Raw genomic sequence first — 15,875 nt, 5'->3', positions numbered from 1 at the left:
AATTGAACACATCACTGAAAGTTTGACACAAATCGGACAATCGATTCAAAAGTTGTGAATTTTAAAGTTTCGGTGCCGCCATCACTGGCAAAGGAGACCACCGCACTTCATGACGTCATTTTGGACAACAATATAAAAAAGTAAGGAGAATTCCACGCAAAAAAATAATGTCCTTGAAAATTTTTCCGTCAAAAGAGACATTCCTCCGATATATTGCTGACATCATTCCCTCTGCTTTCTGAAAGGGGCAAGTCAAATGTTTTCGTTATGCTAGAAGAGCAAATATATTTTTAATTTTCTGTATATTTTCTTCATATTTTAGTCCAAAATGACGTCATAAAGCGTAAAAGTATCCTTATTTAGCGGTGACAGCACTGAAACTTTGGAAATTCATAACTTTTTAATCGATTGTCCAATTTCCTCAAATGTTCTCTGACGTATTTCACTATATTGCTGCTTTCACTCTTCCACATTTATATTTGGGTTTTGGTTTCCTTTAATGTGTCATTTTCTCCCATTCAATGATCACAAGATATAATCATATTCACATTTGTCGAATGCACAGGTTCAGTTCTGAAATCAACATGTGCTGATAAGTCGATTTCAAAGGATAGAAGTGAATGCATTATTTTTTTTTTTTGTGTGTGTGTAAATCATTCAATCTGCATTGTAGGCTTAAGCGGTAACTGTTAAGCGTATATGACATGACCACATCGCGAGCGGTCCTGCCTTCTTTGATGCTGTGACGTCAGTGGCCCAATTATGATAACTATAATGAAGGGAAACAAGTAGAGAACGTACATTCTGAGAACAAGACTACTGACAGACTGTGAAAGTATTTTCAAACTCGGTTCTTCAGTGCTGTTTGTCTATCATTTCAGATATTGGGGACTTGATTTACGGTGGATGAATGGAGAACAAACAAACATGCACAATATGATCCATTATAACCATAAAGTTGGATCTTGACTTTAACCGTCGAAACAGTGGCGACCAAGTGGATCAGCGGTGCACTGACGGGACTTTTCAGGGGATTACAATATGGTTATGACGAACTTGAAAAATTGCGATTTCCGCAAAACGACTTCAAGGAGTTGAGTGATGTCGGATCTCTTCTCTGGCGTTGTAAGAACAACTTTATATCAGTAAACAACAACTTCTTATAACAAAGGCCGGCTGTTGGTTCTCCCGGTTTTCTCTAGTAAACAGGTTTATTGCATCAGTTTGGTAAGTAAATAATGAATAGTCATAAATTATACGTCGTAACGAGAAAAAAATAATATTGTGTTTATTCAAACGAATAAAGTGGAGAGATAAAACTAATTTGAGGAACATGGCTGCAAGATACACGATACTTTTATACGTTTTCTTATGTATACGCATGTGTGTGTTTGTGTGTGTGTGTGTGTGTGTGTGTGTGTGTGTGTATGTGTGTGTGCGGGGGAGGGGGGTATGGGCACTTCCAGGAGCACCCCACTTCGAAGAGTGGTTGCGCCCCCTCCCACGAGATTTTCTTTGGTGTAACTGTGTTTGTCATTGCTCTATGTTCCCTTCAAACTTTGTCTTCTTTTTTTTTCAAAAGAATTAATGTATTATATACGTTTAGGGCATAGTAATTTCCGTCAAATGTCTATGTGCATGAGTGCGCTTGTGTGTTCCGCTCATCTGTAATGTCATATGGTAAACGGCAATTTCAGTAAATCGACCTACGCGCTCTCACATAAGGGGAGAAGAAAACCATCGTATTAATCCATATTACGTTAAAAAGTTTATATTGGTCAAATAAAGAACAATATGAAGGAAATGGAGATATTTGCGATTAAAGGTCAAGAAAAATAAAGAGAATAATAAGAAAAAATGTGTTTCTTTTGACCATAACTTCAAAAATGTACCTTTAGAAGTAGTGACCAATATATCATTTAAAAGGTATTATTTTGTACTTTATAACAGAGACCGTACTTCAAAATCTTCAAAAATGGACTTATCGGTTTTTGCAAACAAACTCTTCATATGTAGTTCATGTTTGTATTCCTCACAGTGCATTCTAGTATTCCTTGATCAAGAAAGTATCATTATCTTTTTACTCTGTGTTGTTAATCGTCAAGTGCAATGTTCGCCTGCTACCCTGCAAAAGACGAAACGGAAATAATAATATTGCAGAGTACTAAGAACACGAATAGGCCTTCTCCGGGGGAAAATAATATTTGAAAGAAGCATGATTGGAGGTAAGAAAAGTCCCGGGACACAAATAAAGTGAGACAGGAAACTAAAACAAACGACAGATGACCCAGAAGATAACCAAGAGGCATCTACCCACGGATTCACCTCTCCCTACGAACCAGGGCATAATGGACTGCTTGGAGGGGGAAAAAGAAGGAAAAAGGAAGGGGAAAGAGGGGAAGAAGGGGGAAGGGAGGGGGAGAAAAAAGCACGGATTTCTACAAAATATACTGAAAAATACTTGGTTTTCTGTATATAATCATTCAATTTTGGGACCTTTGACCTTTATAATAGTCAGGTCAACTTGATACTTACAAATACTGACTAGACTTGCACCCTAGAGTGAGAAAAAATGGCAACATATTTCAGGATCCTACTTCAAAGCTTTTAAATCTTAACCTTATATTACTGCATCTTCCACGCAAAAAACAAGTTTTTGTAGATAACAAATGAACATCTACACACACGTAACTCATGACAATTCAGACAAACACCAAGCCATGTATCGTCATCGCCCACATAAATATTACACTCTGTCATTAAAATGTTTTTTTTTTTTTAAGTGTATTAGTTCTAGAGTTTTACTTCTGACCTTTTACATGTACATTGTTCAATTTAACCAAGTACTTGACAGGCATATATCTTTAGCAGATGTACCCATGTTTGAGTTTTGCGGACATAGCTCGAAGTTGTGGAAATTCGTTATTGAGAGCGAACAATATATGACACTAAATCAGAGAAAGTTCATTGACCATCTGACCTTTGACCTAGTTCCTAGAATATTTACCAATATTCAAACTTGAGCAAAATCTTCAGGTGATATGCATGCGGTGTTAATGTGTGGCTATCATAGCTCTCAATGTGGAAAGTTATTGAGAGTACACCACAATGTGTCCTTATATTGTTTCAAGTGCTTATTAAGTAAAGTTCAGTGACCATTAATTCCATTAATTTGACCTCTGAATTTGTTGGACTTCACTCATATACAACTTGATTGGCATTTTTTATTTATTTAGCCTACCTAATTTGTGAGTTTGGTGGTCACTGCTCTAATCTGAAAAAAAAAAAAAATATTGATGAGTACACCTCAATAATAACAATAATGATAATAATAATAATGATTAGACAAATCTGTATAGCGCAGCTACTATGTAAATATACTCTACTGTGCTGTGATGTAACAGAGCTCCTGACATTGCTACTGATTAGACACACACAAAAAAAATAAATTAATCAAATGCTTCTGAAAAGGGTAAGTCTTCAACAAAGATTTGAAGACAGCAAGTGATGGGGCCTTCCTCATTTTCTCAGGTAATTCATTCCAAAGTTATGGAGCAGCAGAGCTAAAGGCACAATACCCAAAAGTTACTTTTGTTTTAAGTGAGGTTGCTTTAGAAACAACTTACAACTTCTGTGTACTTCGTAAATTATGTGAATATGAATATGATTTTATTCATATTAATTCTGACAGACAACCAGGTGCTTGACCATGCAGTACTTTATAAATAACATAATCTTAAATGCAATCATCTGCCTTACTGGCAACCAATGTATCTTCAATACTGTGAGTACTGTGCCTATGAGGAAAAATTTTTCAACCATCTGACATTTGAACTTGTTTGACTTTGACAACCACATTTTGAACTTGATTGGTATCTTTAGGTCATGCACCTGTGATGAGTTTGGTAGTCCGAGCTAAGCCTAAGATCTGTAGAAAGTTACAGAGTATACATCAATATTATGAGTATAGTGCTTATCAGGGCTAGTTCATTGACACATTCACTTTGACCTTTGACCTAGTTAGACATCACTCATATTTGAACTTGACTGGCATGTTTAAGTATGTAGCTGTTGTGTGAGGATTGATGGTAATAGCTCAAAGTTGTGGAAAATTGGAGGAAGATTGGGTGGTATAAGACTTAAAGGTGCAACACTTCTTTCTAGAAAAGGTCTTATCCGGGCTGGGAAGGCCCTTTTCAGGGCCAAACACATAATCTTGAAAATATATGCGGTGCACCTTTAAGCCTTCTACCATCCAATGTTTTACCGCCGCAAAAACCTTCAAAGATTTCATGGAAAGAGTACATCAAATTGTTGATGTCACCATTGACAGAAAAGTGATGTCTGTGCCTCGTTTTTGATGTATGGGAGAGACCAAAACTTTACAATGAACATAAATTATACACATGAACTTACTCGTAAAACACATAAAATGAAAATGAAAGAGAGGAAAACAAATTCAACCTTCATTTAACATGATCTGCACCAAAAGGTTTATATTCTCTTTATTCAAAACTATGATCTTCATTAAAATGAATTTGGCAAGATTCATCAAGATGTTACATGGCATTTTGCACACAGACAATGAATACCTGGAGTGTTTCCAGATGCAACTGTCAAGTACACCATGTTTTCACTACATATGCTGTCACAGAAAGTCACTTATTTCCTGCGGCAAATATCACATACATATTTAACTGGAAGTGTTTCCTAAATGAGCTGGGCAAGTATGTAATGCCTCTATCAATTAACGTAAGTCACCAAAATCATTCAATATAATATTATGCATTGTTATTTGGTACACTGGCAATACAGCTGTATATGCAGGACATATATCCTTGAGGCAACTGGCAAGTATGCAACCACAGGTACAAAGTATTGGTAGCCTAAACAATTTCATGATATAATCATAAAACATTCTGGAAACTGACACATATATGTCTTAATAATGTTCATAATGTTCATAAAAGGTCCCTTACTTTACTGAGCACATGAAATAATGCAACAAGACAAACCAAAACTAGGCCAGGGGAGGAGCCCCCCTTCCCCCCCCCCTCCCCTTCTTAACATTCTGACATTTATGTTATATAATATGTCTTAATAATGTTCATTAGAAGTTCATAATGTTCACAAAATGTCCCCTACTTTACTGAGCAGATGAAATAATGCCACGAGATGAACCAAATCTAGGCCAGGGGATGAGCCCCCCCCCCCCCCTCTTATCATTCCTCTACCAATAAACATAATAAGTCATCAGAATCATTCAATATAATATACATTGTTATTTGGCAGGCCTACACTGGCAATACAGCTGTATATGCTGTACATGTTTCCTGAGGCAACTGACAAGTATGCAACTACAGGTACAAAGTATTGGTAGCCTAAACAATTTTATGATACAATCATAAAACATTCTGGAAACTGACACATATATGTCTTAATATTAGGGGATGGCTAGTAACTAATCAGTGGGAATGCTGGGGATAATTGTTCCAAGCCTTGTGGGATTCATTTTAGAGTACATTATATAGATCTATTGTGTGAAAATCATTTGCTCCAGAATGGTCTCATATTAAAGTAATGTTTCCAGGTTAGCATGACTGTGCAGTGACGGGATGATCGTTAACGATCACCCCTTCACTGCACAGTCATGCTAACCTGGAAACACTGAACTGCACATTACTTGAATATGAGACCATTCTGAAGCAAATCATTTTCACACATATATGAAATACTCTAAAATCAATCCCACCAGGATTGGAACAATCATCCCCCTAGCATTCTCACTGATTCCCACTGATCAGTTACTAGCCACCCCCTTTAAAAAGTTTCATAATAAGTTCATAATGTGACATTTGAACGTTTTCTCTTGACCTTTGACCCCATGGCAAAAATCTTTCTTTACGAATCATTGGGCAGTGAGGTATGTGTATTCTTGTGCCTAGACTTGTTATTCATCTCCAGGGAATGGAGAAAAAGAGTAATCAAATAAAATGGAATTTTAGCCTCTGAACCTGACCTTTCAGCCTTGACCTTTCACTCAATGTCGCCCAAATCCCAAAGAATAACTGTCAGGCAGTACATGCATAGCCACTAAATATCATGATGATACCATGAGCCATTTCTGAGATATGGGAAAAATAGAATTTTAGCATTTTCATTTGACCTTTGACCTCTGATCCCATAGGCCAGAATTTTACCAATGCAACTTTATCAGGTAATATGTATACAGACAAATTTTTAAAAATTGACCATGGCCATTGACCTTGAACATGTGCAACCAAAAGTTGAGAGGCGCAACTTCCTTCTCTCATACTCACTGTTTATGCCAAGTTTCATTTGGATACCTAAAATGGTTCTTACAGGGAACCAACCTCAAAGAGAATTGTGGACTGAGTAAATTGAGTATTCCCTTGTTTTTCTGAAAGCAGTTAGTCATGTGCTCTTTCATCATGTTAGAAAAGTGAATTTTGGTGGAATTTCTTTAATATTTTTTGAATTGTTGTCCACAAATACGTCATAACCTCTAGCCTCCTTATCCAGCGGTTCCAACACCAAAACTTTAAAAATTCAAAACTTTTCCATCACTTGTCCAGTTTTCCTCAAACTTTCACTGATGTGTTCTACTAATGTTGCTGCTATCACTCAATCCACATTGCTCTTTGGGTTGGGTTCCCTTTAAGTTATGCTGTCCACAAAACTGATTACTGACTGATGGAAGGAGGGATGGACAACCCCAAAACAATGTCTCTGGTTACAATTTGTGGAGGAGGCATCATAAAAGAAAAAATGATTACATTTTTTTCATCCACCAAATTTACCAAAAATATGCCTTTTTGTGCAGTTTTTAAAGTGATTTTTCAGCAAATTGTGACATTATGCATACATTAGCATAAATTGTTGGGTTTTTTTTTTAAACAAAAACAAAAACACCCAACTTTACAGTTTTGTATGTACTGAATTGCAAGGGGGGGGGGGGCTGGGAGAGCTCTGCTCTCTTGAAGACATCTGCAAACATACATTACAGAAAAATAACCCAACCAAATTAAAGTGTTAAGGATATATCAGTCCTTACATTCTGAGTGAAATTATGTGACCTTTTCACACACTAGACCATGTACAGTGTTTTTGAGTTGGCATGATGTTGTCCTGATGGAAAAACCCATGACTTTGCTGGTAATGAATATTATTGCTTGAAATTATAAAAAAAAAAGTTTAGTACCTTTAAAGATATCAAGAGCCATTGTCAACTTTCTCAAGGTTTCATTTTCCCAGGTTAATAATATTAATCATGAAAGATTACTGCTAGTTCATGCAAGTGTGCTAAAACAAGTTTGAACAGACAACCCAAAATCTTTTATGATGAGGGTATCATGACAACATGTCACTGTCATATAATAAGATATATAATGCAAATATTCTGTGATACACAACTCACATTTAACCCTTCCTAATCCAAGTGTGGGGTTGGAACTTATTTGTCCCCCTCCTCAGATCTTGACCTCCAATCGCCCGACAATGGGGAAAATGGGGGAGAGGGTTGTTTGGGCTCCTCCTTAAGATCTTGGCCATCGATCAAACTATCGCGGCGAAAATTGCCAGGCATGTTCCCTATCGCATAATCTCCAAGAATAAAGAGGTATTTTTTCCAAAAACATGGTTGTTTTCTCTATATTATGTTCATTATGCTAGTTACGTTATACAACAATTTGTTCTTTTGTGTGTGTGTGTGTGCGTATCAGATTTTAAGCTCTAACTTTTGAATGAATGCTAAAGGGGCAACTTTTTATCTGAACTTTTTATATAGTATTAACAAATACAAACACAAGTTTGAAAAATTGCGGTGTCAAAATAAATCTTCAGCAGGAGGTACAGATTCTTCAGCAGGGGGCACAGATTCTTCATCAGTGGGTACAGATTCTTCCGCAGGGGGCTGGGATACTGTGGCAGGGGGCCGGGATACTGTGGCAGGGGGCCGTGTCTTTCCTGCATGACAAAACAAACAATGCAGAATATTTTCACATACATATATTTCAATATCTCATGTGTATCATGCACAGCTGACAAGTATAAAAAAAAATACAATCTATTTTGTTCACTATTCTAAGACTTATTCATACAAAGCCATGTCTGGGAAATCATTGCTTATCAACATTACAATTCAGCATCATTGCAATTGATTGACATATTGCTCTACACTGATTTCAATAAGCACTGAACTAATCAGTGTCTTTTAGTAGTAGCCATGACAAAAAGACATTATGGGCATATGTACTCAAGCAGGATTTGAATCTATGACCTTCTGATCTTCGGACAGGCGTCATCTCCACTAGACCACCAAGCTTTCGCCTGACAGCAAGTGGTGGTTCTGATCCTTATGGCATGCAGCGGATACTGCTCAATTATTCAAATTAATGAAATTCTTCCGTCAAGATGCTTCCATTGCAACTGACAGACAAATGGCCCTACACCGACGTAAATAAGCACTAGGTCTGAACTGATCAGTGTTTTGCCAGCAGCCAAAACAATAGAAATCATGGGCATAATGTACTCAAGCAGGATTTGAACCAACGACCTCCTGATCTTCTGACAGGCATCATCTCCACTAGACTACAGAGCTTACGCCAGACAGCAAGTGGTGGTCCTAATCCTTATAGCATGCAGCCGGTACTGCATAATTATTCAAATAAAACATTTCGACAGAGGAAGTTCATGAATTTGAATACAGCATCACTCAAAGAATCTGGTCAACACTAATTCACATAGTTCTTAGAAGTATAATTCAGTTTATCACTTGTATGATGAGCGTGTGATCTTAGTTCAAAATGAATGATGCATCAATTGTCTTCCATAACTTTTACGGTAAATTTGTGTAGCTGTTAGAAAATACACATATGTCAATATTGTCCCACAATTCTACAAGCATTTCAAGCATGTTCATTTACGATGGAGGAAAGAAATTTGGAATTTTGATACGTTTCACTTAACTTTTTTACAAAATTCATCAGCCAATAGACAATCATCAATTATGATACTAACCATACATTGCTGAATGTCTTGGAAGAGCTGGCAAAGATTGTGTTGTTGCGTGCTGTTCAATATCTTGAATAAGCATCTCTTCTACTTGGACACGACACATTCTGCCACATATCTGGCAAGACACCTGTGCATGGTACAGTCATGATGCTCTGCAAAGTCTTTGACTAAGATATTTCAGTGACAAAGGCCACATTCTCTTGCTGCCTAGTTTGAATACTGTTGCTCGGAAGATGCAGGTTGTTGAAGCCGAGCAGATTGTTGAGGTTGAGCAGGTAATGGAGGCTGAGCACATGCTGACACTGACTCAGTTGCTGGATGCTTTGTTGCTGCAGATGATGAGATGCTTGTCACAGGTGAAATGCCTTCACTGCTTTTCTTAGTCGGCTGTTTGTGAGAAAAATAAATGTGAATTCCAATGTAATACACCTCCACATACTTGTCATGACCATAAAAATTCAAATTTAAAGAAGGATAATAACAAACTGCTGTAACCATTAGACCTAGATAACTGGAAAGAATAAGAAACAATCTTTCAAATGGGTAAAATATTTTTGATAGCTATGTATGTTACTGTTGTTATTGTGCTGATTTAATGTAATCAGATGGTTCATTCTTTGTCGCAAATTACAAGGACTTCTTGATATCTATTTAACGGGAAAAGAGCTCCAATTGAATCCATGGGACAAACCTGAACACTGTAGCACACAATTCACTTCCCCAAACAAACAAACAAACAACAACAACAACTAGAAATGTCGCTATGGCGACTGGTATGCCTCTGCCATAATGCATCGTTCTCCTAATAGGTCTATAGTACAACATCTTGACAATGTGTGATTACAGTTTCACATAACTGGCAAAATATTAGAATGACAGGTTTGTCACAAATGTGTTGAATGTTCACTTTCCTTGAACTAGCTTTAATTGGATGGATGGCTATACTGCCTAAGAGTGCAGGTACAATTGTATGTGGGGATTTGAGAATCTTCACTTGACTTTTGACACTTTTATAAGTCTATGCATTTAGTAACTTTCAAAGTATGGAGAAAAAGTGTAATTCATGTATTAAATACTACAATTTTTGCATTCTTACTTGGCCTTTGACCCTGGACCTTAGACCCTATGACCCTAAAATTCCCGAGAGAATCACCGTCAGGTAGAACATGCATTAATCTGTACTAAGTTTCATGATGATATCTTGAGTCACTTTCAAGATATGGAAAAAAAGAAGAAGTGAAATTTTGCACTTTCACTTGACCTTTGGGCAAGAAACTTCCTAGAAAATCTCTATTGGGCAATATATCAAGTTTCAAGAAAAATCTTGGAAATATTGCAGAAATATGAGGGAACAAATGATATTTTGATTTGACCTTGATCATTGACCCCTGACCTTTGACCCATGATACCTACATTCCCTAGATGATCACTGCTGGTAAGTACATGCATAGATGTAATTACATTATATGAAGATGCCGTGAACCATTTCCAAGATATGGAGAAAAAAAGGTGAAATTTCAACATTTTAACTTGACCTCTCACCTTTGAACTTTGACCTCATAATTCCAAACTCTCTGGAGAATCTTTATTTGGTATCACATGTTTGCATCAAGTTTAAAGAAAAACCTTCAGGCATTGCATAGATAAGAGGAAAATAGTGAAATTTTGGAGCCATTTGACCTTGACCCTTTGACCTTTGACCTTGAGCATGAGCTCCTAAATGTTAATAGGCACAACTTCGTTCACTCATGCATATACATACCAAGTCTTATTAGGATGCCTCAAAGGTGTTTTTTTTTTTTTTTTTTTTTTTGCGCTGTCTACAAAATTCATGGCGGACAGAAGGACGCACGGACGGACGGAAGGACAGACAACCTGAAAACATAATGCCTCCGGCGACACTTCGTGGCGGAGGCTTAAAATTGTAGGCTGAGGGTCAGAATTTCATTTCAAAGGCATATTTGGAGCTTAGTTCATAACTGAAAAAAAAATAGCATTCAAAGACAAACACTAAATTCATGTCCACTCCGAGGTACAATCATTCTCATCCCTCTGATACATTATTACAGTCCTGGGCTGAAAGCCATACCAAAAGTCAAATTGTAATTTCAACATACAAATAGTTTATCATGTAGAATCGCAATAACACATTTTGCACAAGAACTTGCTGGTACAAAAAGATTAGGTCTAAGGCATGACTTCTAAGATGAATGACTTCAAAATTGGTACAGTTTAGTGTGCACAAAGTATTTCACCAATTTCAATATATGTTTTATTTGGACTTTTTTAACTGACATTTCAGACAGACTTCTATTCTTTTTCATCATACATAATATGATCTAGAGGCTGCAGCTGAAATTAGACTTTCAATCTTCACTTCTTTCCAATATTGCATCACTTTAAATTTCCCAGCAAACAATCTCTGAACCTAATATATAATGTATTGGACATTTACAACAGTCTGTATGAACTCTGCATCACATGTACAGCTATGCTTTGCAAAACATGAGGATGGAAATATTTAATCTGACAACTCAGGGGACTTTCTGGGTGTTATCCTCCCCCCTTACAAAAAACAAAAACAAAAACAAAACAAAAACAAAAACAAAGCAAAACAAAATTAGAAAAGCACTGAGAGCGCAGATCTCCGCCAAGCATGCAGCTCATTTCCACCACTGATCTTGTTCTTCCATCCACCCATGTACTTACAGCATTGTGTGCTGAATGTCGCCGGATTTCCCAATATAAAAGCCTTTGTTCCGTCATAAACCCTCAGCTGCATGGCAAGCCTAGCCCTAGCAGAAACTAGACCACGCACTTTAGTGCGCGCATGTAAACCTCAAATACGTGCAGCCTGAATTCCCAAGTTCATTGACCCTACCTGCCGAAATATAAAAAAAATTCTTCATAAATTCCCCCAAAATTCTCGGATCACTACCAAAAGTTAATCGTTTGTTACTTGTGTCATTCTAAACCTTTCCTGCAAGTTTAATCCAAACCGTTAACTACTTTTTGAGTTATGTTGCACACGGACAAACTAACAAACACACAAACCATAAACGAAAACATAACCTCCTCCCTTGGTGGAGGTAACAAAACAAAACAAAACCAAAACCAAAAAAAAAAAAAAAAAAAAAAAACTCACCTCGTGGTAGGGCCTATTGATGTTTGCAGGCCAGCACAGCTCCAAACACACCAACAGCTTGCTTCTTCAGATGGAACCATGAAGGTGGCAGGCGTCAATCCTCTTTTTCACCTCCTTCCACTTTTTTTTTTTTCCACCTGGTGATTGGCCTACACCAAACCGATATTGTCCTCTTGCACACAATCTCATAATATGGTCCCAACAGCTGTACGGCTTCCCAGTCTTGGTCATTTTGCATGCTGAACTGTAGTAGTCTGTAGACAACAAAAGAGAAAACGGTAGAAGGTTTGACCTTTTTTAATAGCATACTTATACTGTCCTGAGTTACTCAGGAGCGGATCCAGGAATTCCATAAAGGGGGGGGGGGGGGAGAAGGTGTAAAAGTACTGCTTTGAAATACAGCACAACTCTTTCTACATTTCAGTGCTTACTGAAGTGCTCCTTTTTTTAACAGTTACCCATGATTGGCTAGACAACATACTTTCTATCCTGTCTTACTGCATGTGAGTGTATGTGTTGTGCGTGTGAGTGTATGTGATGGTGTCTTGTTTTATCTACTCGACTTCACACAGAATTATTTGTAATGTTGCCAAATATTTTCCTGTGTAGGCATCCTACTGTATAAGCACTAGATGCTTTCAAGGCTGCCAGGCTCTCGTCGTAAACGCCACTATTATTATACTGTATGTTTTTGTGTTTTATTTTGCTAAATAAATAGCCTAAATTGGCCTCAATCACTTAAATGAATTCAATAATAATAGCTTTAACAATTTATTGCTATCATCACCGTCATCATCATTGTTATTACTATTCATGGCATGAGAGAGAGGGACTAGACGAGAAACAAAGAACAACATACAAGATACCAAACAAAAAAATTAAGACTAGAGAAGAAGAAACATGTACAATGTATCACCGTTTAAGATACACTGTATGCTGAAATGGAAGTTTACCTTACACAGAACAGAACATTGATGTTAAACTGTATGTGAAAAGAACTGTTGACAAACATACTTGTAGACATACTTGTCATACAGAGAGAACTACATGTAGTAGAGGCTAGATTGTAAGACTTAGTGTGACAGATGACTATCAGCCAGCTTACCATCCTCAACCTGACCCCAAGTCAAATTTGAAGTGACAACAATTTGATTTTGTCACTGTAAGGGATCACCACTTGGCTAATTGTATAACTTCCTTTACCTCATCATCCTTCCTATTTCTGTGAACATTTCCCTTGTTTCATCTCAATCATAATTCTCTTCACCAATGTTCTTCTCTCTGCTGCATTTCTGTTATTAGTGATAACATTTCCCTTTAACTTACTGTTCTTAATCTGTTCTGTATAGTTTCTAAAGCTAGGGTCCCAGACCCAGCTCTCCTCCTCTGTCGTCATTATAATGAGACAAAGGACAGAATGTAACATTCATCAATCAACCACACTTAATCTACAACATAAGACTCCGGTGACATATAAATTGTCTATTAGTAACCCTACTTGTCATATACCGGTCATAGAGAACTGGTTGAGGCTGGACTGTGTGACTTTGTGCGCAATGCTAAATGGCAATCAGCCAGCTCGTCACCCTTGTCCTGACCTAAGTCAAATTAGTAGTGACAATTAACAATTCGTTGTTGTTACTGCCACATGCCCAAAATTGGTAGACCCATTATCTGCTTTACATCACCTACTCCAAAATTCCCTTTACAGTGACAGCATGCCATAAAAGCCTTGGCCATAGACACGCTGCATTTACATCACAACGCAGCAAACACTGCACTGGCACTGGTCTGACGCTCCAAGAACATTAATAGGCCCTAAAAACCACTGTTACACGAGCAAATTTTCAAAGATTGTTAAATTTCTGGTCTGACATGACAGGTAAAGGCCAAATCGTGATGTCGGTCCCCTCTCGTTCTGCGTGTGTGTTCATAATTATATACAATTGTATGTGCAAAGTCTACAACTCACAAGAAAGAAGTCCCCGGCTTTGACGAAATGACTGGAGGTGAATGGAGTGGGGACCTACATTGTATTTTGCGATAATGCCCACGTAAAACAACCAATACAACATGGTCAAGGCCAACTGAAAAACAAAAACAAAAGTAGGCCACTACTCTACAGAACCAGTTATGGGAACAGAATAGGGAAAATGCATGCCCATGGCATGGGTTAGTCACTGTAAAGTGTGCAGTGCCCTATCTAGCTGTGTTTAACTGTGGAGTTATACATGTACAGTTACTCTAGATCTGGTATACAAGCAGCAGAAACATTCATGAAAATTAGATTTAGCAGGGGAATTTAATGAAATTAACTTTCAATATGCTAAGTTACGTAAAAATTGAAGCAACGAGTGGATCTAACGTTAGAACCTCTATACCGTATACCGATACCGTACTAACATTGTGAATATTTTAAGTAGATTCTACAGTTGTATTTACTTTTGAATTTTGGTTATATACGCCTAGGTAGTAACGTTAACTATTAGAGTAACATTTTGTCATCAACCTCGAAATGTAGTGAGGACAAAACTAAATCATGTTTCAGTTTCAGTAAATATAACCACAGTAGATTAACTCGATGAAAGACGGAGTGGTTTAGATTCTACAATACCGATTTGGGAAATAAATTAAGAAATGCAGAGACAACCTGGCCACTGCACTGGCACTGTATGTAGACCATACGCAAAGCACGACAATAAGCGTTGACGGACGCGTGCTTGAGAAAGTAACTCCAACATCAACATTTCCTCACACATGTATCACCCGGGTATTTCCCTACACACGTTCAATTAGTATTATGAGATTCTTACTCACCTTTACCTTAGAAGGAAGTAACTTTTCTCGAACTGGCATTCGTAAGAAACATCAGACAGAGGTTCGACCGATCCACCTGCCTCACCGTGCACCACCACCACCGCCGGGAATCGCCGCCGCGCCGCCGGGCGGCGCTCGGCGGCCAGGATTGTCGAGAGTTCGCTCCAGGTTTCGAGTCTCGCGCGTGTTGGTTGCGCGAGAGAGAGCGACGATGATACGAAGACTGTAATTTACATATGCAAATACAGTACTGTGATGCAGCCATTCACGGGCGACGGACGTATCCGCATGCGCAGATAAGGTTTTGACACAGGGGCATAAGTTCGGAAACGTTAGGAAAGTGTTAGGAATGTTAGGAAAGTGTTAGGAAAGTGTTAGGAAAGCGTTAGCAATGTTAGGAAAGTGTTAGGAAAGTGGGTGCCGTCCAATCCCCTCAATCTGCGATTCGAACCAGGGCATAATGGACTGCTTGGAGGGGGAAAAAGAAGGAAAAAGGAAGGGGAAAGAGGGGAAGAAGGGGGAAGGGAGGGGGAGAAAAAAGCACGGATTTCTACAAAATATACTGAAAAATACTTGGTTTTCTGTATATAATCATTCAATTTTGGGACCTTTGACCTTTATAATAGTCAGGTCAACTTGATACTTACAAATACTGACTAGACTTGCACCCTAGAGTGAGAAAAAATGGCAACATATTTCAGGATCCTACTTCAAAGCTTTTAAATCTTAACCTTATATTACTGCATCTTCCACGCAAAAAACAAGTTTTTGTAGATAACAAATGAACATCTACACACACGTAACTCATGACAATTCAGACAAACACCAAGCCATGTATCGTCATCGCCCACATAAATATTACACTCTGTCATTAAAA

At 37.8% G+C, this 15,875-nt stretch overlaps 1 long non-coding RNA gene across 1 annotated transcript; it reads right to left on the bottom strand.

Moving 5' to 3' along the window:
• Positions 1 to 4,465: 4,465 nt before the first annotated feature.
• On the bottom strand, positions 4,466 to 15,225 carry LOC140239911 (uncharacterized). Its single transcript, XR_011902000.1, has 4 exons — positions 14,999 to 15,225; positions 12,182 to 12,435; positions 9,040 to 9,423; positions 4,466 to 7,986 (listed from the first exon to the last, which is right to left on the bottom strand). It is a non-coding gene; the product is annotated as an uncharacterized lncRNA (long non-coding RNA).
• Between the last annotated feature and the right edge of the window lie 650 nt (positions 15,226 to 15,875).

This window comes from Diadema setosum, chromosome 16 (assembly GCF_964275005.1).
Source record: "Diadema setosum chromosome 16, eeDiaSeto1, whole genome shotgun sequence".
Lineage (NCBI taxonomy): Eukaryota > Metazoa > Echinodermata > Echinoidea > Diadematoida > Diadematidae > Diadema > Diadema setosum.
This window is presented reverse-complemented; position numbering and strand designations above follow the sequence as displayed.